This window comes from Ambystoma mexicanum, chromosome 9 (assembly GCF_040938575.1).
Source record: "Ambystoma mexicanum isolate Mex_15411 chromosome 9, UKY_AmexF1_1, whole genome shotgun sequence".
Taxonomy (NCBI): domain Eukaryota; kingdom Metazoa; phylum Chordata; class Amphibia; order Caudata; family Ambystomatidae; genus Ambystoma; species Ambystoma mexicanum.
Genome location: NC_090931.1, coordinates 1065148671 through 1065172190, shown reverse-complemented (window position 1 = coordinate 1065172190; position 23520 = coordinate 1065148671). Strand labels below are relative to the sequence as shown.

General features: G+C 45.3%; 1 protein-coding gene across 16 annotated transcripts in view; it reads right to left on the bottom strand.

Annotated features, from left to right (window-relative positions):
- The window catches only part of BAZ2B (bromodomain adjacent to zinc finger domain 2B), a 2602315-nt gene that overhangs the window by 2469996 nt on the left and 108799 nt on the right, over positions 1-23520 (bottom strand). For 15 of the 16 annotated variants that reach the window (XM_069616356.1, XM_069616365.1, XM_069616369.1 and 12 more), the window contains exon 2: positions 15303-15345. The exons of the other annotated variant lie outside the window; for it this stretch is intronic. The gene's annotated coding sequence lies outside the window, so the exon portion shown is untranslated. The remainder of the gene's footprint in view (positions 1-15302; positions 15346-23520) is intronic. 16 annotated transcript variants of the gene reach the window in all.

Below are 23520 nucleotides of genomic sequence, written 5' to 3'. Positions count from 1 at the left end.
TTAGTGAGAGCTCTGGACACTTAGCTCTGGGTGGTGACTTCAAAACATGGGCTGATCTGGCAATGGACAGGCAGGCTACGCAGAACAGGGGCCCACGAGGCAGACTCTGGAACTGCATGGTCTGAGAGACATATGGTGCCACTTCCACCCACAGTTGAGGGGATACGTGCTCTTCTCTCAACCCCCACAGCACTTTTACGAGGATAGACTACCTCTACATTTCAAGAGATCTGTGGGACACCGCTCAGGGGTCAGAGATCCACCCGATCTCATGGACCGATCACGATCTGGTTACCTTGGAACTGGGTCGGTTGGGAATGAACCCCAGGGGCGCGAGGTGGCGATGTAATGAATCCCTGATAAAAAGACCCAGTGTTTCGGGAAGTATTGCAAACAGAGAAAAAGGAATTCTTTACTATAAGCAATACGGGGGAGGTTGCGAGGAGAATGGTTTGGGAAGCAGGGAAGGCTACCTGGCGTGGAATACTGATCAGCGAGGGTGCATGAAAAAAGAGTGAGCGGACCATCATTGAAAGGGGGTTGCGGGAGGAGATCCTTAAACTGGAGAAACAGGCAGAGTCAACAGGGAAGTGTAATGAAGAATAACTCACAGAGCCAAGGGGTAAGATGGAAGAGCTGAGACTACTCGAGGAATGGAAAATAATTCGGAACCTGCAATTCCTAAAACAAAAGGTTTATGTGAAGGGGATAAAGTGGACGCACTGCTGGCGGCCAGGCTAAAGGGACAACAGGCAGAGAGGTGGGTCTTCGAAGTCATTGGGAAAGATAAGGTGCCTGGCTCATCACCAGATGAGGTGCTAGAGACGTTTGCCTCCTTTTTTACGAGACTCTGTATAAGTCCAAGTCTGCACGGGAGGATGAGAGTATGAGCACGTATCTGGCAGCTATCCAACTGCCCACACTAACTAGAGTGGAGTCCCTGGAACTGGAGGCCCCCCTAACAGGGGAGGAGACCAGGAAGGTGGTGGCGCGAATGCCCCTGGGTAAGGCGCTGGGTGAAGATGGGTTCTTGGCAGGCTTTTATTAGTCCTTTGTGGTCTTCCCTTCATGAAAGAACTCTTCAACGACATACTAGAGACGGGGGTTGTCCCCGACTCATTCTCGCAGGCTCTCATCACTGTAATACCTAAAGAGGGGAGAGATCCTAGGACGTGTGCACGCTAGGGTTCTCACGGCAAGGTTGGAGGGGCACATGCCATGTTTGATACACCCAGACCAGGTGGGTTTCATCAAGGGCCGGCAGGGGGCGGACATTTACTGCATTTACTACACGATTCAGCTGGGGCAACAGAGGACCCCGCCTTTCTTTCAGTGGACGCCAAAAAGGGCTTCGACAGGTTAGAGTGGCATTTCCTGAAAGCAGTCCTAGTTAAATGTGTATGGGGTACAGGCTCTTACGGGTGATAATGGCAGTGTACTCCTCACCCACTGCATGTGTGAAGGTCAATGGTGGGTACTTGCGCTGATTTGGCCTGGGGAGATGAACTAGGAAGGGGTGCCCCCTTTCTCAGATCCTCTTCGTGCTCTCCCAGGAGCCGTTGGCACAGAGGATCAGGGGGGGAATCCGGAGTAGAGTGTCTCTGCATGGGTGGACAAGAGTACAAGGTCACATTATATGCAGATGACATGTTGTTGCACATGGTGAACCCCCTGGTTTTTGTGCCAAAGGGGATCCAACTGATCGAGCAATACAGCACTATATCAGGATGTAAAATTAATCAGTTCAAGTCGGTTCTCCTACCCTTAAACAAGACTGCAGACCAGAACATAGCCAGATTCGCGCCCTTGCTAGTGGATGTCAAACTGGGGCCCCTCAGATACCTAGGGATCAATGTAACTAGGGATCTTGGGGAGCTTCTAGAGGCTAACTTCACCCCACTGATGGACAAACTTAAAAAAAAAGATCTGGAGAAATGCAGCAAGCACATGGTCCCCTGGCTAGGATGCCTTAACGGCCTCAAAATGGTCTTCCGCCCTAAAATCTCCTACTTGTTCCAGATGTTACCCATACAGATACCAGACTTTCTTTAGGGATGCTAGGAGCACCATGCTGGGATTCCTCTGGCAGGGAAAAAAAGCCAGGATCCCCACAAGGACCCTCGGCCTTCCTAAGGAGAAAGGAGGCGTGGGCCTCCCTGACCTGAAGCTTTACTACAAGGCCGCTGAAGTTTGAGTCCTGACACCCCACCTGAGATTGCAGCAAGATCTCCAATGGGGCGCCCTAGACAACACGCACATGCGTCCGGCCACGGTTAGGGAAAGGCTATGGGTCCCGAAAAATAAGATACCACGTAGGATTCTCAAACACCCAATCCTGGGGACAGTCTGGTTCGTATGGAAAAAAGGGACAGAAATGGTAGGGACATATCTGGGTGCTGGGAGTGAGTGATGCTATAGGAAGCCCTGAAAGATTTCAGCCCTGGTTCGAGGTGGGGATGCAGAGGGTAGGACAGCTCAGGAGGGATGGGAGATTTCTTACCATTCAAGAACTTGAAGAGGCCTTGAATATTTGCAGACTCTCAGTCGTTCTCGATCTCCAACTTAGGGGGCGCTGACAAGGGACGGCTGGAGGGAAAAGATCCAGAGGGACCTCACCCCTTTTGAGAAACTCCTAGACACCAGGACAGAGGGGAGGGGGCTGATCTTGGCCATGTACAGAGGCTTGGTGGAAGCAGGCAAAAGGTCCACTGATAGGTTAAGGGAAAGATGGGAGAGAGTGGGGGGGGCGGAGGTTGGACCAATTTCATTGGGATAAACTCGCACTTACACAGGTGGCAGTACGACCCGGTTAGACTTTCTAAAATGTACCAGAATGACAGCCCCTTGTCTTGGCGAGAATGTGGGATCAGGGCAGACTACTCGCACATGTGGTGGGGTGTCCAAGAGTCCAGATTTTCTGGGATGCGATCCTGGGATGGATCAAGGAGCTCAAGGGTATAACTAGAGCGAAAGCTTCATTGTTGGTCTTGTTCGGATTAGAAGAGGTTGATGGAGTGCTCTAGACTACCCGCCTCCCCCCCACCCCCCGACTCACCCCCCACGATGGCGGCGGGCCTGCTGCTTGCAGCCAGGGCATGTCTGGCGATTTGATGGAAGAATGCGCACACCCCAAGAAAAAAGGAATGGATCAGTGTGGCCAAAAGTATGTATATGATAGAACGAATAACGGTGAGATCCACAGGGAGGATCGTTGGAGATGGAATGGGTGGAATTTGTGAATAAATATGTGTCACCCAGGGTAGGCTGAGTCAATGAACCACTGGCAAATTGGACTGGGAGCGCAGGGAGCGCCACTGTGGAAATACTATGCCCGGGGGGGAAGGTAAATGGTCAAAGGTATAAAGGGACCACCCGCAAGGGCCCAGGAATTCAGGGGGACTCTGATGCAACCGACACTGCCATGGTATGATATGCCAAGCTGACTAGATGGGAATGAGCCACAGTTGGGGACGTTAAGGTTTAAGGCTTGATAGCTGTTACTGTTGGCTGAAGGCCAAAGACGGATTCAGATTCCCTTAGAGGTGGTAGAGCTTTCTAAAGTTCATCTTATTACCTCTGTTGCCTCAATGGAGGCTGTTTGGTTGTACCCGTCTTGAGAAAATGCCAATAAAGTTAAATTTGGAGAAAAAGAATTGGAAACATGAACTGCTTTCTTTTTACTGAGGATTCCCAACCTAACGACAGGGAATATTCATGAGCATGTGAATCCATGCAAGACCCCATGCTGGAGAATAACCATTTTTGCTCTCCAGCAAATCTACATGGAGCTGCACATTGTGATTACAGAGCTTTGCTAATTCAATCGTGGGCCATGTTCATTGCAATATAGCATTGTTCTGATGGCAATTTTATATACCATGTAACATTGCAACATTCCCCTTGAGCACATTTTACAGTCTGTTTCAGCTGTCCATAACCCATTGCTTCGAGTTGCCGTTCTTATAGATGAGGTCATAACCATAAAGGCAGGTATGTCATAACATTACATACATGAACAATACTATATGTATGAAAACTCACATCAAAAACAGGACTAACTTTGATGTGAATTTTCATATGTGTCGAAGACATACGTGAATATTCATGTGTCTAAGACATACATAGAAGGGTGCAAAGTTTGCACTTGCTACGAGCTATTGGCTATTGAAATTTGACTCTTGGCAAGTAAGACAATGGTGCAATGTGTGTATATAATGGAGGTGGTAAACTGTACGGCTCATATGCTGATACACTCATACAGCACATTTATACCACATACACTTATATGACATACATGCATACACTATATAACTGCTCTCCACAAAACACCATTGGAATTTTGAAAAAGAATGAAAGTCTATAAACATGGTGGGAGTAACAACATTAACGTACAAACACAAACTACATACCACTACAAATCCAACCTTAACACTCCAAGTATTAGACATGCTACATCAACACCATAGTTGAATTGAGTGTTAAGGTTTGATTTGTAGTGGTATGGAGTTTTTGTTTGTACATTAACGTTGCTTTTCCCACTCTTTGTAGACTTTACTTTGCCGTGTGGGTTTATAAACCCTTAGAAAACCTTTCACCTGAAATATGCAAGTGGAAAAAGCCCTTTCAGCAAAGTCACACGTGCCACAGTGCTACCTAGAAGCCCTCACTGGAAGTTGTCCCAAAGCTTTATGCTCCATAAAATTATTTGCATTCCCCATGCAGCCTGCACAGCCTCGAAACACACGGGCTGCCACGATGAACCTACCGAAGTGAGGAGGACTACTGAACGGAAGTGGAGCCCCCCCAAAGGACAACTGCAGATGCTGCACAGCTCACAGCACCCATAAAGGCATCAGCAAAGCTCCTGACACAAGCAGAGGAAGAGGTAGCCATCCATGGTGGCACGAAAGGAAAAGCCAGCAGCACAGGTAAGACCTGGAGTGACGCTCAGGCGGCGCTGCGCTGGCTTCCCATTTATACCCATCGGGGAGAAGCGCCCCCCCCCCAGGTGGAGCGAGTGCTCCAGTGAATGCTCCGGACCGCTGTGATTGGTGACACCCACAATCGTACCCCCAGCGGCATACCTAATGGCATCAACTCCCCTTCCATCCCGGGCAGAGGGGTAAAGCGAAGCAACAGCGAGCTGCGGGCAGAGGCGACACAGCCCTCACCTCAGGTCCCATTGCCGAAGCATCAGCACCAGTCGAAGCCCTGAAGGGGACGGGCCGATCCGCTTGAGGAGCACTCTCTCACCGCTGCACCAAGCCCCGTGGCACCACTTGGATGCAACTTAACATTAGGGGTAAGAGGCAAACTTGCATTGCCCTCAACTAAGGAAAATCAAGCCTAAAAGGCGGCAACAAGGGGCCAAGCACCCGCCACTGGCCCTTCATCTTCCCAGCCACACTAGTGAAAATATAAAGACCGGGCCAAAGACTTACACAGAAAACAAATAAAGACTACCTGGAGGGCACAAGAGCATTGACTTGGAAGCAATGCAGTGGGGGTGGAAGCACACAAGGCACCCTAAAACCAGCAACAGCAGTGACAGCGCTTACTGAGCAGTCACCACAGAGTGGCACAGAATCCACATATATTCCCCCCCCACCCCTGACCACCATCCATACAAGTCCGCCTCACAGGGATAAAACCCAAAAGAGGGGGCAGTAGCAGCGGAGCCCGCTAGGAACGCAAAGCCATGGTAACAGAACAAAGTTCACAGGTAGGTAGGAAGCTGCAACACGCACACAATCGGGAGTAGTAACAACATACTGCGGCAGGAGACTACGGCGGAAGGGCCTGCCTGAATTCTCCTCCACAAACTGCAACAACGAAGGGCAAATCCTAGCCAGAGGGCCCAGCCTGCAGAACCTGAGAGGAAAAATGGCAAAAAACCCAAAGCAGCAATGCAAGTAAACATATCGACCCGATGGGCCACTCCCAACACGGAGAAAGCGAAGAGGGAGGAACGGATGGAGGCACTGAGCCATGCAGGAGATCTGGAGCCCACCAACAACTCCTGCACAAGCGGTATCCAAAACAGATCTCCAGGACCTACTGGAAACCATGACTAAAGAATACCAAAAAGGCACGGAGGAAGTAATGAGGAAAATCACCACGCTGGACAAGCACAAGGAAGAGATGGAAAGCAGAACCGCAGAGATTGAGACAACACTATGCAACCAAACATATGAAATCGGGAAAGGAGCAGACAGGATCACGGCACTGGAAGCCAGATGCTGGTCCCTGGAACTCAAGCAAGAAGACTCAAAGAATCGCTCCAGTCGCAATAATATCCATCTGCGGGGAATCCCAAACTCAATCATAGAGGCAGAATTAGGCAACTTCACGCGGGGCCTCTTCCGTTTTATTCTGACTCTACCCAATAGTGCCCCGCTGAAACTCGACATGGTGCACAGAATCCAATCAAATCAATGATTCTCTATCCCCCTCCCCCTTGCACTTCCATAGGGTCAAAGAAGAGATAATGCAAGAAGCCAGAAACTCCACATGTATCCAATTCAGAGAACAAAAACATTAACAAAATGGCTCCATGAAAAGAAAGGGCTTTACCGGTGGGGGTTCCCCACTGCATTGAACTTTAACTTGGAGGGCAATTAGTGGCAAATCCGCACCATAAAAGAAGCGGAAAGACTCTTGAACCCCGACGGGGAGGCCCAAAATGCTGAAGAGGGAACAACACACAATGAAACCCTGCTGAGACACACCGCAAAACCCTGGACTCGGGTGGATGGAAGACGCAGGATCAAGGGTCCAACCCAGAAAAGCAAGAGAAGCGACAAAGGCCGAGTGGTAGGAACTCCCCAATATATAAATCCGCCCCACTGCTGGGGCCATGAGATTCGCTCCTCAGTGGATCCCCAGGGCTCGATCCACAAACAGGTAGCCACCCGCCCTGCAGGAATCCGGCAACCCACCACCCGAATTATCACCATTGATCACTTGGAGAAATGACGCAAACAGGGATGAAGACAATCACTGAAGAAACATGCGACTGATCCTCAATGGAAAACCGAACAAAATCGAATGCAAGTACAATGTTTTACCTATGTCTGCAAGATGCCCGGTTGGCCTCTAGCAAGGTTGGTTGTGCGGGCTTTGAGCCAGTTGCCCCGGAGGTTGAGGGCTGGGCTCAACTGCTCGCTTTACACGGGGGCAGAAGGGTGGGGGTGGGGGATTGTTTAGGGAGAGTTTGGTTCTAGGGAATGGTCAAGAGGGAGCAGCAGAAACACGGAATCACCTTATCAGAGGGGCAGTATGGGAAGCAACAGGGATAACCTTAAATACACATTTGGGACACGCAAATGTAACATGGGGAGAGCGAAGTATAGAAATTGAAAATAAAAACGGTTTCCGACACTAATAAAGAATTACACATGGTAACATGGAACATGCAGGGTGTTAATTTCCCCAGGTAAAAGAAAGTCAGTGGAGCGCAGACTAGCAGAGTTCTCCGCCGAGATAGTATATCTGCTGGAAACTCATCTCCTGGAGGGGGGACGAGAAACGGATTCACTTTAGCCAATACACGGGTCGCTATTTCGCTACAGCAGGCGAAAAAAAGAGGGGTGTAGCTCTACTATTCAGCCGGGAGGTCCCCCTCACACGAGTCACAGTAAAGCGAGATCCGATGGGGAGATACCTACTAGTAAAGGGCCTCCTTTTCGAACAACAAAGACCATGGCTTCCATGTACTGCCTGAACAGTGCACAGGACAGTTTCCTCCGCAAAATCCTCCCACTCATAATCGCATTCACAGAGGGCCACCTCCTTATAGGAGGTGATTTCAACCTAGCCTCAGACCCACACAACGATAAAACATTAACACCTTCAAGTGCGGATTACTCTCGGGTAACAGGGTTCACTGAATTCATGAGGGGAAACAAGATCAGTAAATACCTGGGGACTCGCTAATGAGGGTGTCCACGACTACACATTTTAATCCCACGTCCACAAGGGACTCTCCAGAATAGACCTAATCCTGATGTCCAGTGCACTTTGCCCATGTATCGAAGAGGTCCAAATCCATCTCAGAATACTGTCAGATCACAACGCAGTAATGGCTTGTGTGCGATTTCAGGGCCTCTAAGGCGCTCCCCAAAGGCACTGGAAATTCCAAGACTCCCATACAAGACACAGCAATCAGAAGCAAACTATCTGAGACACTCACTTGCTACTTTAGGGAAAACACTGCAGTGGGGTGCCCCGAAGCAACGGTCTGGGACGCAATGAAACTAGTGGTACAGGGGGTACTGATTAACTGCGCTGCAGCACAAAGAAGGGAGCAACTACACACCAGACCAGGTTAGAGGGCAGGGTAGTGGAGTTGAAGAAAGGCTTCAAAAACACCAAACCAATAAAATAGGTAGAGAATTTAAAAAAGCTAAATCCACTCTGGAAATGCACTTGCCTGATAAATCAGCTAGAGCACTAGCATACACCAAACAATACAACTACATGAACAGCAACAAAGCAAACCGGATGCTGTTGGCATGCAAATTAAGAAAAGCTCGAAATAACATCCAAACACTTAGATTCCCAGATCAACGACCTGGTACGCGGAGGGAGATAAGGTTGCAGTAATGGTTAGCCACTATAGGGGAATTATGTTGGGAACCCCAACTGAGAACGTGGCACAAACCCGCTACCTGAGGGCCACCCTGAAAAGGGGAAACCTTGCCCCAAATAGACTCCCTTGAGCTCCCAAAAGAGGAGATAACGGAAGTAATAGAATCCCTGAAAAATCCACCCCCCGGGCCCTGACGGGTTCCTGGCACGATTCCATAAAACATTTGTCCATATCCTGGCCTTCCAACTCGCGACACTATTTAATTCCTTCCTGTCAACAGGAAGCATCACTCCTTCTATGGAAGAATCTTTAACGGTGCTTATCCCAAAGCCAGGAAAGGATCCAGAGCAATGTGCCTCGTACCGGCCTATAAAACAAATGATCAATGAAGCTAAGATTTTCTTGAAAACCCTAGCAACTAGACTGGCAAGGGTCCTCCCCGAACTAATCCCCCCAGACCTAACAGGGTTTATCCCGTGGCGTACCATGCCGGACAACATCAGACAGACCCTACATTTTAAAGAAAGTGAAACCAGGACAGGGACAGTACCAGCAGTGATCTCACTTGATGCACACAAGGCGATCTGTTAGACTCAGGGTACATAAGCAAGACACTGATTCACTTTGGTTTTGGCTCAAGATTTATTAAATGGACCCTAGCCAACTATCAACACCCCACCACCTCCCTGAGGATAAACGGCACCAGAACACCAAAAATCGCTATTTCCAGAGGCACACATCAAGGATGCCTCCTCTCACCATTAGTATTTGCACTCTCTATGGAACCGTTCATTATCAGCATACGCGACAACCCACGCATACCAAGGCCTAAAAGTGGGCAGCAACGACTACAAAGCAGCCATGTATGCAGACAACGTTCTTCTCACCCTAACCCAGGTAGATGACTCTCTGGAAGCTCTTTGGCAAGACATCGAGGCATTCGGCAAAGCATCAGGGTTTAGGGCCACCTACGCTAAATCTAAAGCCTTAGGTATTAATATCTCACAGAAGCACAGAGAAACACTGTCCATTGTCCCACATCACCTACCTGGGGGTCCAACTCCCAAACAAGATAGAGCAGGTATATTGGGCTAATTTCCCACAATTATTCAAGGAATTGTGCAATGACCTAGAGAGCTGGCACAAACAAGAGGTGTAAAGGCTAGGGAGAATTACGGCCCTAAAAACGAACGTGGTCCCAAGACTAATCTACCATAGTCTAGCCCTCCCAGTCACGATCCCCGAGAGAATTCCAAAACCTACAAAAAGGCTTACAGAAATACGTAACGGGCATGAAAAAGCTAGGAATAGCCAAGTCCAGGGTACGGACATGGGTGGCCTGGGGGTGCCCGACATCTCCAGATACTGCCTTGCAGCACAGTTCTCTCAAGCCTTCGCATGGCAGACAACCACCAATCAACCCTGCTGGAAACAAATAGAGGAACCTTGGAGCTCAGCACCATTTGCAACCCTACCATACACAACACTCCGGGGTGCCTGAACACAGGCCCGTTAATATCCACCAAAAACACAGTAGAATGCTGGAGAAAGGCGGCTCGCAAATGGGCCAACAAAGGTTCCTTGGGACCCCTAACCCCAATATGGAACAACCCCGAGTTCACCCCGGGACATCTACAGAGGGCTTTGACAAATTGAGGGAAGGGGGACTAAACAGAGTAGCAGACTTTTTTGTCAACGGGCCCCATTAACATTTGAAGAGTGCAAAATGAAATTTCCGCTTACAGAAGCTGAAAGATTCCGATACGCGCAACTTAAGCATTGGATGACACAAAGCAAAACAAGAACACATGGGGGCAGGGAACTAACTGCACTACAGGGCACCCTAAAAGCATAGGCCCCCAAAGGGAAAATCTCTCTCCTATATAGACTAGATGACAAATCTGACCCCAGCAAGAAAGAAAACTACATGCTCAAATAGGAAAGGGGCCTGGGGCGAGAACTAGGGCTAGAGGATTGGGGGCGCATTTGGTCCCGAATGCACAGGAGCTCTAAATGCATCACGAACAAGGAGGGGGCGCAGTAAAGGTGTGCTATGGCATCTAACCCCAGAAATGCTAAACAAAAGCAACTCAGCAATATCATCACAATGCTGGAGAGGCTGCTCAACTACAGGCTCACTGCTACATCCGTTATGGTCATGCCCAATGTAAATCCGATTCTTGCGAGAGGTGTTGGAACAGATTCGATTAACCACGGGACTGACAATTCCATGGGACCCGGGGATAGTTCTGCTAGGGGACACAGGCGAAGGGGTATTCCCACTGACAGGACGCCTGGCGGACCTATGCACACACTTGCTCACAGCAGCTCAAATCACCATAGCCCGGCTATGGAAACAGCCAGAAAGCCCGGCACTCCCCATGAGGTGGATGAAATGCTGAGAAACAGTTGTTGCTGAACAAAATAACTGCCACCCACATGAGAAACATGGGCAGATACCAGAGCATATGGTCACCCTTTCTAGACTACGCAGAGCAATTTTCTGAGAACGGTCCGCCAGCCCCCGCACTACGCTGGTGCACAAAATAATACCAAGCAGTAAACCCCTGAGCCATGACCACCCCACGACCCTGGTGGTTATAACAAGCGTACAGAAGCTTAGAAACCAATTTTGCTACAACTCACCATTGTCTCCTGTTATTATATGCTATAATTAATGTTATGTATGTAATATTGCATCCGTGCTGATGAACTGTCAGAACGCCTATTGCTGCTTCCCTCCGTAATCCCCTCGATTTTTGTTTTCTTCATGACACCATATGTATTGAATGTTTGATGTAAAACCTTGATAAAAACACTTTAAAGCCCCCAGTCCCCACGCCACCCGTAATCAAAAGAAAGCAGAAAGGCTGTTGGCAACTTCGATTAACATGGCCTTAGTGTCTCTAGTCATGTATGGCCAATGAAGCTCATGCAACTTCCTGGGAGGTCTCCCACCTCATATCAATCTCAACCTCCTAAACAGAATGTGCTTCTAAAAACAGAGAATGATCACGCTTTGTCATCAGAATTACTTTGTTGGTCCACAACTGCGCTTGAGGTTGTATCTTGTGGATACTGCGAGCTGTTAAAATGTTACAGAACAGAGAAGCAAATGTGCCCTTCAAACATCGATATATAATATGGCAGACACGAAAATAACCTAATTGGGCACAATAAAAGCTGCCTGTGGTATGGACCATTGCCAAACAAAGGCCCAACACCACCAGCATCTAAGTCGGGCCACGTTGCAGGAGGCAAAATGCCCTTTGTTCTTTTAACAGGTTCACCATAGTTTCATAATAGTTATGCGTTTGATTTACATACATGGAAACTGAGAAGAAACTTCAAGGCCTAAAGACATCTGGTTTTCTTTTGGTGCTGCTCTGCTGTCCGGATACAGAAACGTCACTGATGTAGCAGATAAACATTTTGCATTCAGTACAATGAAGAATTAATATTGTAGGTCTATCGATATTTTTTGTTAATAAACAATTGCACAAGCTGTATGTATGATTTTATATCTCGAAGGAAATTAAAGAAATGCCAACAACAGAAGTTTGTTAATTTTTATGAAATCAAACCCACCTAGCCACACATTCAAAAACAAAATGGGGCTTGTGTTCAATAGAGCTGTAGCGTTAATGAAAGGACTAAAAGCCTTGCATAAGGCTTTTAGTCCTTCCATTAACGTCAGTGCTCATTTTCAAGCATTTGTATGGCGGAGAGGAAGGGTGGAATACGTTTTCTGCCGCCTTCCTTCCTCTCTGCTGTACAAATGCCCTAGCATTTGCGCCAACATAGATTTTCATGCTGGTGCAAATGCTGGTGTTCCCTATGGGGTCCACCAGCTTTATGCACCAGCATAAAGCAGAAGGACCTCACAGATCTATTAAAAACACTGTCTGCCATGCCTGTGTTTTGGACAGCGTTATTTTTCATTGCGAACACTGCTTACCATGCATTCCACAAATGAAAATGAAATGCTCTCGGACATGCTTAATTTTTTTTATTTGTTTGTTATTTGGGATTTATATAGCGCCTCAAACCAAAGCGCCATACATACATACAGTACAATAAAATGGGAAATGCAAGTAACGCTATAAGAGCAATCAGCCTTGTTTGTCAGATTGGAGAAAATAGGTATTCAGTGAAACATGAAATAAAGAATATGAAGAAAATGAAAGAAGAGAAATTGATAGAGTATTACAATGCAAAGGCGCTAACAGAGAAAAGGAAGGAAAACGTGACTGAGCACAGGGAGGAAGAGAAACTACAACAATAAATTGAGAATGAAGAAAACAAGATGAAGTATAGAATGGCACAAGAGGAAAGATAGACCGGCGCAAGGCGGTTAGATTTAAAGACAAGACATAGAAAATTACATTTGACTCGAGAATGAAATGGAAGCAAGCCAAAAATAGAGAGAGAAGAAGCAAAGAATCACGAGGTGTAAAAAGATAGAGAAGTCGAATGGAGGCATTGAAAACGGATTTCAGTGGGGCAAGACGAGAAAGACCAAAGAGAGAAAACAGAGCAATAAAAGAGTTGCGAGAAAATTTTGTAAGATATCCGAAGTTAGAACCAGTGCCTGGCCTCAAAAGTCAAGAAAGGACGAGCTTTGCAAATGCTATACAAGTGATAGCGACAGGCACGTGAAGATATAGAAATATGATACTTAAAAGATAGATTGTTTCTAGCTAAAGTCCCAAATTACGAGCCGTGGCACAAAAAGGAAGATGAGCAGGAGGAAACAAAATAAAAAGGAGGAAGGGGAGATGGAATTGTGGAAAGAAAAGTACCTCAGTTTTGGCAGCATTTAACACAAGAAAATGTTCCGACATCCAGGAGTTAAAGGCTGAAAGGCATGTTGAAGGTTTATTGTGAACTTCAAGTTTGAAGGATGAGAAAGACAAGAAAAGTTGAGTGTCGTCTGCATAAAATTGATGGTATAGACAAAGATGAGATCACTTCAGCCAGTGTAGATGTATAGAGGGAAAAGAGAAAAGGGCCAAGAACCGAGCCTTGGGGGACACCATGAACAAGCGGGAATGAGTCAGAAGAATGTCCTTTGGGACATCTATGACCAAAACCAAGAAAGAAAAGACCCAGAGAACCCAAAGGAAGAAAGAGAAGTCAGTAAAAGAAGGTGATCGACAGTATCAAAAGCTGCAGACAAGTCTATGAGAATAAGAAGAGATAAATGTTTAGAGTGACGTGCAGAAAATAAAGAGTTTGAGACATAAAGAAGAGCAATTTCAGTAGAGTGAAAAGGCTGAAATCCCGACTGAAAACAAGCAAAAATAGAATTATCTGAAACAGAAGTAGAGACTTGAGAGTAAACGCGGCGCTCGGGTAGTTTAGAAAGATAGGGCAAAAGAGTGATAGGAGGAAAATTAGAGGCAAGTGAAGAGTCAGTGGAAGTTTATTTTAGAATAGGAATAATGGAAGCATGCTTAAAAGAGGAGGGGAGGACAGAAGGCGAAAGACAGATATTAAAGAAGGAAGTGAGATAGGAAAGAAGAGAGGGGTAGATTTTAGGAATGAGCATCAAGAGAATAGGGTCAAGCGGGGAAGCAGTGGTGTGACACTGTCAACAAAAGATAGGTTTCATCGTTAGAGATTGGGGAGAAGCAAGAAATAGTAATTCTAGGAAGGAAAGGAGAAAAGATAGTAGCAGAAGGCAGAATTGAAAACTCAATGGCAGAACGAATAGACGCCACCTTTCAGGAGAAAAACAAAGCAAAATCAGAAGCAGATAGAGTAGAATTGCTACCGTGATCAGGGGTAGAGGGAGAAAGAAGATGTGAAGAAGTTAGAAATAGACGTTTAAGATGAGTTGACCGAGTATGCAAGAGGTCAGAGAAATAAGAACATTTACCTAAGAACAGACAACCATCATAAAGAGCATGGTTGGAGGACTATCATAAAGAGCATGGTTGGAGGACTAAGACACACGTGGTCCCCCTCGAGACCTGAACTTGGCCAACGTCCTTCAAACCAACGGAGGGCATGTCGCATAGCGCAAAAATGGTTTACGAGAAGGAAGAAAGTTGGATATAGAGCGTCTAAAGAAGAAGAAGAGAGAGAGAGATGACAGAGTACAGGCAGCCTAATCAGCAGATAAGGTAGCAAAGGAAGAGTGAGATGGTAGGACGGCGATACATGAAGAAACAAACAAGTGAGTGTTCAAAGTGCGTAAGTCTGATCTTATTTTTCACTGCAAGCGCTGCTTGGCATGCGAACAGGTGAAACGTTCCGTCTTTACAGGCTGTGATTAAACAGACAGAAAATCCAAGCATTCCTTCAATCATTATTAATGGTAAACATTTTAAAATGTTGTGAAGCAACAGGATATTCATGGCACAGGCAGAGGCGTAGGCAAGGGTGTAGGGGGTGAGGATTAAAGAGGGTCACGATGAATGGGGACCAAAGAAGGTACATTCTTCTGAATATTTTATTTTCTCCTACTCTGTTTGTGGCTCCTGCTAGTGCTCACAAATGTATAAACGTATTAACAATAATTAGAAATACGTGATATTTTTACATTGCAATCATATAAACATGACTGACATTAATCTGGTTTATTGTGCCACGTTAAGCATAACCGTTGACAAAGAAGAACTCTTTACGTATTTCACATTCCACTAGCTTCAGAAACATGGTAAGAACAACAAATCTCAGCGGTGAGAAGGCTGAAAAGAATACTTACTGGTGCAGGTGTGATCAGCTGTGTGCCATCACGGCCTTGCACGCTGAAATGTAAATTTAGACAATAGTTAGTTGTGCCATGGTCTACTTTCTTGTACTCTATTATAAACGGTGAAGTAGTGAGCAAACTCTGGCACAGACAGATACACAAAAATAAGTCTAGAGTAATTGTACGTTAAGTAAAACCAGTCCAACGTTTACTTCTTTTGTAATTTTGTGATGTGTTAAAGGAATAGTGAGCTCAAAAATATTATTATCCAGAGGGTTCGGGCATGTGTTTTTAAGCATACGTTGATCGATCGTACAAACATTTCTTATGCACCTTACTGTAGTTTTCCTCATTTTTACACATGCGAAATCAGGCAGCAGGGCGCGCCATCTTGTGCTAATCTTATCCGTTGCTGTATCGCCCTAAGTTCAACTGCCCTGGCGGCACTAAATCATATCCCCCTTCCATGAGGCTGACATCACTAGACGCGTACCGCCCATTTCACAACGCCAATGCACGTTGCGCGTCAACATTCTCTGTGCTTCAGCTAATGACACGTCTCCATTGAAATGGCAGGATGCCTCTTTCCTCAATAAGTATAAACAGACCACTTCTCATCAGACAACATCAGATTTGCTTTCCAATCATTTCACTGTATTTTTTTGTGTCTCGTTTGTGCTCTGTTCAGCTACCGTTGTTGCTCGTAGTCCGTGCGAACAGATACTAGTACTATCATTACTATCTATTTTTATTTTGTCGCATAATGGCAACAATACAGCCCTACCAGTACGAGCCAAAGTATTACGAGGCAGAATTACTCGAAAGAGAAAGATGCGGAAATAATGGGGCTTCAGACAACAGTTGAGAGGACGAATCACCAGTTCAGGAGCCTGAGCCTAGTCGCATGGACGACGTCTTCACCTGGTGTACCTGCAATCGGTGCGCGGTAATGCCAACCGAGGAGGAGAACTCCTGCTGCCGAGAAAACGCTGGATGCTTTGCCTCCATATCGGAAGACAGGACACGGCCGCAATGTGTTACCGAGCTGCATGACTTCAGGGCAGACTGCCTCACACGGTCCGTGTTGAGGTATTACCCAAATTGTTTGTTCACAATTGTTCGAATGAACAATTGACCGAATTTAAAGGGTCACAATTGACCTTTTCACAATTGACCGCATATATATATCGCTTTGGTAATATATATATATATATATATATATATATATATATATATATATATATATATATATATATATATATATATATATATATATATATATATATATGGTTTTGGGCGGGTTTGGGTTGGGTGGCGAGTTGGGGGAGGGGTTTCCCCCCGCATTTATGTTACAATTGACCTTCACTATTCGGTCAATTGTGAAAAGGTCAATTGTCATTCGAACAGTTTTAATACGAACAATTTGTATACAACCCGTGTTGAGGATTATGATGGTGTTTATGCACGAACTTCACGCAACAGTTCACCAACGCAATCCAAGTAACGAATAAGTGTACTCTAGAGGTGATGTAATTTAGGCCACTAAAATTTCATGGTTGTCTCCTATATTGTTGTAACTTTTATCTATCACTGCCGAATGAATGTAGTCTTGCAATTCTATCCATCACTCCAGATTTGGGGAAATCATAGTGGTCATCTTATGTTTATTTCTTGTACAACCATCAAACATTATTTCTTTCTGTCCCAAATGTAACAGAATGCATAGTCATTCAATATTGTAATGGGTCTACACTTTAAAGCTCAAGTGGATTGATACGTGAAGTAACATTTGTACTGGCAACAATGCCATAGGATACAAGATTGCATTTTCAACTAAGGTTTAATACAATTATCTTGTTCATTAATAAACAGTTTGTATCTTTCTCTTCCACAGGTGCAACAAGCTGCTAGCCTATCATTCGTTTACATGGTGGCTTCATAGGACGCTTGGACACCGTGTCCAACGAGTAATACCCGCCTGTGTCGCTGGTGCCATTAGAGACACATTCCCCAGTGACAGCAGTCAGTACAGGGGATTTTCCCACACTGTGCTCCAACCCAAAGTATATAATGTGTAGTACATGTGTGGCATCAAAATCGGCAACAAAATTAAATACAACTGAACTTTTATGAATGGTGGTTTCAATTTTTTATTGTCAGTGTTCCGGGCCTTGTCTGCACGCCTCATGCCCATCCATCCGCCCTCCATTATCAACGGCAGTTCGCACCAGTGAATGTGCGCTGAAAAAGGGGACTGGCAGGGGTGGGAACGGCCAAGGTGCCAAACATCATGTACACTTCAAAAGGTATCTTACGCGCAGGGGCCATTGTTCACATGCCCTCCTCAGACGCAGTGTCTCCAGGCAGGTTCCCCTGAAGCAGACAGTGCCCCTGAAATCCACATAAGTGTGTCTCATCCAGCAGTGTTCCGGCCCTTTTCTGCATACCTCTTGGCCGTCCATCCGCCCCTGCCCCATCAATGTCAGTTCAAACTTGTGTCTGTGCACTCCCAAGGGGGCTGGCAGGGTGGGAAAGGCCAAGGTGCCAAACACCATGTACACGTCAAAGGTATCTTACACGCAGGGGCCATTATTCACATGGCTTCCCCAGACCCAGTGTCTCCAGGCAAGCTCCCCCGAAGCAGGCCACTCCCCTGAAGTAGGCCACGCCTCTGCTATCCACATAAGACCACACCATATACATGTCCCTCATTCACATACAAACCCACTTTTCTAATTCTTTATAAACCCCTTGATATTTATCATGAGAACATCTGTGAGCACTGAAAGTCAGCTCGTCATCGTGCTACTCGTGAACATCTTCCTACTACTAACTACCCTGCTTGCTGAATCTAACAGTTTGTTGGTCAAGGTAAGGGCAGGTCACCTAATCATATCTTCTTGATCTGTACATTTCTATCTATTTCGAGCGAATGTACCCAGTAGTGCAATTTTCATTCATCTCATTGTCATTACCATTGACTTGAGTTTAATTTGTTCTGGTCTCGATATATAGCAATTGTCATCAGTGTCAATTGGGATAGAATTGCATCCTTTGTGAACCGTGTCTATAGGCATGTTTCCTTTTGATGCATGATAGTACCTTCAAGGGACGAGTAACATGTTACAATTTGCATCACATCAATCAATTGTGTATGAAAGTTATCCTAGAATACATTCGGCTACGCTACAGAGGTTTTGCTTCTGTGACCAAAATATACATTGCATAGAAGAATTTATTATATAATTCCATCTTTCTCACGCATTCATGCAAAATAATTTTTACGATGTGGACCTTTTTTTTTTTTTTTAAACAGAATTTCCAACAATGCCTGCTTGTATGGTTTACGGTTGCCGTTCTAAGACCCATACCAAACCGAAAGACACAATAATGCATATATTCGCGAAGAATACAGATCTAATAAGAGAATGGGTCATATATTGCAGATTTGCGCCAGAAGAGCTTGAAAGTAGAGCCCAGGATGTCTTGGGGGACTTGAGGGGTGATCGATTCCGCATCTGCAGCCTGCACTTTACGACAAATATGTACGACCAATCGCAGTACACATAGAAGCATCGACTCGTAAATTGCTTCCAAATGCAATTCCAACTCTATTCATGCACACACCGCCTCAGGTGAGTCACGGTTCATGATTTAGCTGTAGGCCTTGGGGTAGTGAACAGGTAACTACATGGACAGATTGGTGTTTTTGGTTTAAATGTTCCTTATAATACTTTGCATATTGACAAGATTGTATTGCTTTAAAACTACACCCCATTTTGCTATACATCTGTCCCGGGTTTTAGGAGCATCATAGAAAACTATTTATGGACACTGTAAATACAGACTTGCTTTCAGTTCTTATTGTTCAGAGTTAGGTCTTCCCACATTTCTAATTCAAATCTAATTTTCTCTTTTCAACTCCATGACAATGCACTGAAATTGAAGGAGCAAGATTCTGCATCCATTTCTTTCCCGGAGTCAACAACTATGAGGGCTTATCAGGTAGTTTTATTACACTTTTCAATTCCGGAAATGTATTATGCACAGAATTAGAGATAATATGAAAAAGTTTACGTATCCTGTTTGTTTACATGTTTCATTTATTGGTTTTTATTAATATTTACCATTGTCTGCATCACACTGTGTGTGTTTAATTTCACTTTTTTCATCAATACTAAAAACAAGTACTGTGTTACAGGGTGATGCTGGTACTTCAACAACAATTACATCGTCCTTTGGAGCTGATCCAGACCCTGAGGTATGCGAACTGACAGTTCCCTTGAATGAAACAAAGTATATCCTACATCTGATACTATTAGACAGTGACATTATTACAAACTAGCATTTTTTGCAAAATGCTTGAGTGCAACATTACTATCAGTGGGTTTCGCACGGTGATCTCTGATCGAGTACACTAGCCATCAATCCGGTGAAATTCGAAATGTATATTTTGACAAATTGACGTACATAGTGTACGAGGGTATCTATGTAAGCCATGTGTGCGAGGAATGAATTTGATTGCAAATATGATTGACTTTTTTTAATGAATTTTCTATTCTAGGGATGTATACAAGATCGGGAAATAGAAGAGGAGACACGTGGATCCGAGGTGGCGGACCAGCTTACTGGGGCAGTCGTTATAGTGAAGAACACGGTTTCACAGAAAATCAAGAAAGAAAGGGGTAACTAACAAATAATTTCAATTACAAAAAGTGTTTTGGGCTGGTGTCTTCATAACATGCTTTTTTAAAATCTAAAGTGCTATATACTTTTTTTGGTTTTACATTGAACATGTTTTTACAACCCATCTCCTAGAGGCCCAGAAGTAAACTAACTATGAAGACACAGACAGCTACTGAAACCAGAGATGCTGCTTGCCAAACTGATTTCACCATGGAGCAACTATTATTTGAGGCGCAGCGTGTTGAAATCAATAAGCAGACTCGAGTTGCTTATGCCCAATGGGCAGAAAATGAATTAAATGTGACCGACGAAGCCAGCAAAGTGTTGTTGGACCATGGCTACAATGCGAGAACTCCACAAGATGAAGATGAAACTGAATATAGTGAAGATGCGTTGAATTACTCACAGACCACTTGACACAATCGGCACCCGCAAAAAAAGAGCCACCCAACAAACAATCGACATTGACCGTTTCTCCGATTCGTGTTCAAATAACACAAGCTGAAATAACAGAGACTGAAGCCTCAACACAACTGACCGAGGAACTAACCAAAGATCTCGACTACAGTTTGTCCTGTTCAGCCGATATGTCCACCACAGTTGAGACACAATCCACATTCATGCAGGACGATAGTCTAATAAAGGAGCCCAAATACATTTTATTCAACAGCTGCCTGGTAGAGATTATACTGATGCTGAAATGTGTCCGTCCAGTGCGAAGCGAAGTATGCGGGAAGCCATTGTTGAATGTGATTCGTGTATCACAAGGCACCAACCTGAAAATACAAGCCACCTGTGATCTGCTCCATGCTAAATTTTCATGGTCCGCTCAACCAATGCTGGGGAAAGTGCCAGCTGGAAATCTAATGTATGCATCTGCTTTACTTTTCTGTGGCTCTACTTTTAGTAAATTGTCTAGTTTCTGTCAATTTGTGGGACTTCAGTTCCTTGCTAAAACGCAGTACTATAAACAAAGAGAATTTTAAGTCCCCGCTATTAGTGAAGCCTGGAAAATTGAACAAATGTCAATTGAAAGGACATTCTCTGACAAACGGCTCATGCTAGCTGGCGATGGACAGTGTGACAGCCCCGGATTTTCAGCAAAGTACTACACATAGCACTTTCAGGACATGGAAACTAAAATAAATTGTGATGTGGTGGTCGTGCAGGTGTCCGAATGTAAATCCTCAGTGGCCATGGAGAAACATGGTTGTATCAAATCCCTGGAAGATCTCAAATCGAGGGGAATGCAAATAGACCTCATAGCCACCGATAGACATGTTTCAATTGCCAAGACCATGAGAGAGCAGTTTCCAAATATTCTCCATCAATTTGATGTATGGCACGTTGCCAAATCAATCAATAAAAAATCCTCACTTGCTGGAAAAGAAAAGGTTCTGAAAATATTTTACAGTGGGCCCAGTCTTTCAGCAACCATCTTTGGTGGAGCTCCAAAACTTGTGGTGGATCTGTGGAAATTCTACTATAAAAATGGCGCTCACTAATGCACCACTGTTCCAACGTTCACTCTTGGACAGAAAACCAACATTTTCACCAAACAGGAACGCAAGAAGAAGTGGTTGATTCCATCTTCACCTCCACACAAAGCTTTTGAGAAGATCATGTTTGATAAAACTCTATCAAGAGATCTTAAGGGGCTCACAGAATTCTGTCACACGGGAGATTTGGAGATGTTCCACAATATATGCCTAAAGTACAGGCCCAAGAGATTGCATTTCGGAGACAGGATGCAATTTAGGACATTACTAGCGGCATTAGCGCATAACGAGAACGTAGGGCGTGAACAATCGAGGACTGTGGGAAACTTTGGGATGCTTCGGCAAAAAATGGGTGGTCAAGCCAATATACGAGGAAATGGAATACGATTTTGTGAAAGATCTAATTTTGACTGTGTTGGACATACATACTCATGGAATCGCGCATGATTTTGTTCCGAGGACACATACATTGCCACTAAACATTGCAAACGTGCCCTGTCCACCGAAAGCAGACCTCGTAGAACAGTTCACTTCCCGGTACAAATGATTAGCAGCTATTTATTTCTTCAACCGTGTTTATATGAAAAGTGTCCAAATAAAGTGTCCAATTTGTCTTTTGAAATGTATCCTCTTTGTCAATTTTTTTTGCAAGAAGTGCCTTTTGGTGAATGCCATACAGTGTAACGCTGTGCTTTCACACTTCCCGGTTTCGTCGAGCTCTTGTGGGTCCTTCACTGATCCGGGAGGGTCCGATGGATAACATCATGAAAGCAACTTTGGGGTTTTGCAGTTACCTTACCAAACACTTGTCCAAATAGCTGAATAACTACGTGTCCCACAAAAGGAATGAGACCTAGGCTAGATAGGATACTTGGCACACAAGAACTACTGACTCTAAGTAAAACAGTGCATCAAAGGGGGTTGTTGGTGAGAAATAGGTGAACTCTGACCTATATTTTTATGGGAGTTTTAGGGGGTGTTGCTAATGTATGGAAGGAGGGGGGGGGGGTCGGTTGAGCCCCCCCATACATTCTACGCGAAAGGGACCACTTGCTCTTGCACTAGTGGGGGACGCCTCTTTTGCCTTTCTGCAGCCATGGGGAAGAAGGCCCTGACATAAGCAGAGGTGGGGCTATTGCAAGACATAATCGGACTCCATTTTGGGTACCCTTGACTCCATCATTGGACTAGGCCGCATTCTGGCATTGCGAAGTCTCCCCTCCCCTCAGCAGCGCAGCGCACAGCAAGCACTGACAGCCCACCCCCTTTTTCCTCCTGCGCCTCCCAAGTCCCTTTCTCACGGATGCGCTGAAACAAGATGTTGCAAGCAAACAATGTATTAATTTCATTCTTCCTCTAAGATCACTGTCCTGTGTGTGACCGGGCCAAACCATGACTTGTAGTTCATCCATCTCAACAAACCTGCTCCTGCACCGCTCACCCCTGCTGTTGGAAAATTACTGCTTGTTCAACCCCGTGCCCCTCCAAAGCTATTTTTTTGATGTACCAGAATTGTGACCCTTCCTTACTGACCATCCCAGAGTGCCCCCAATAAATCCAGTCCCCTGTCACAGTGTATTCCGTCCTAAACAAACATGTGTCACTCCACCGCCTTCTGGCTCGGATGTGTCAGACCCGACAGCGATTAATCCTGACCCCTGCAGGTTACCTCAAGGGCAAGACCCCCCACACCCTTCACCTCGCTAGTGACCCAAAGTGGGATAGTACAACCACACGTGTGCAATTTATAGGCCTCTAATATCTACTTAAAAGGTTTAGTGATGATCATTATTTAAAGCATGTCTAGATAAGTGTGTAAATCAGTTTAGCCAGAACCAGCTGCCTCTCCGGACCTGACCCAACGGTCACCTCGCATGGAACAGCCCAGCTGAACCATGTGATGTCCAACCTCCCACCAAGTCATCAACCAATCCCCTGGAGACGGCACTTACAGAACTATATGTGCACCCCCTCCCCAACCAATGGAACGGTAACTTGAAGACTGTATAGAAATCGTCAATGAGGATACTGTAACCCTTTAAAAC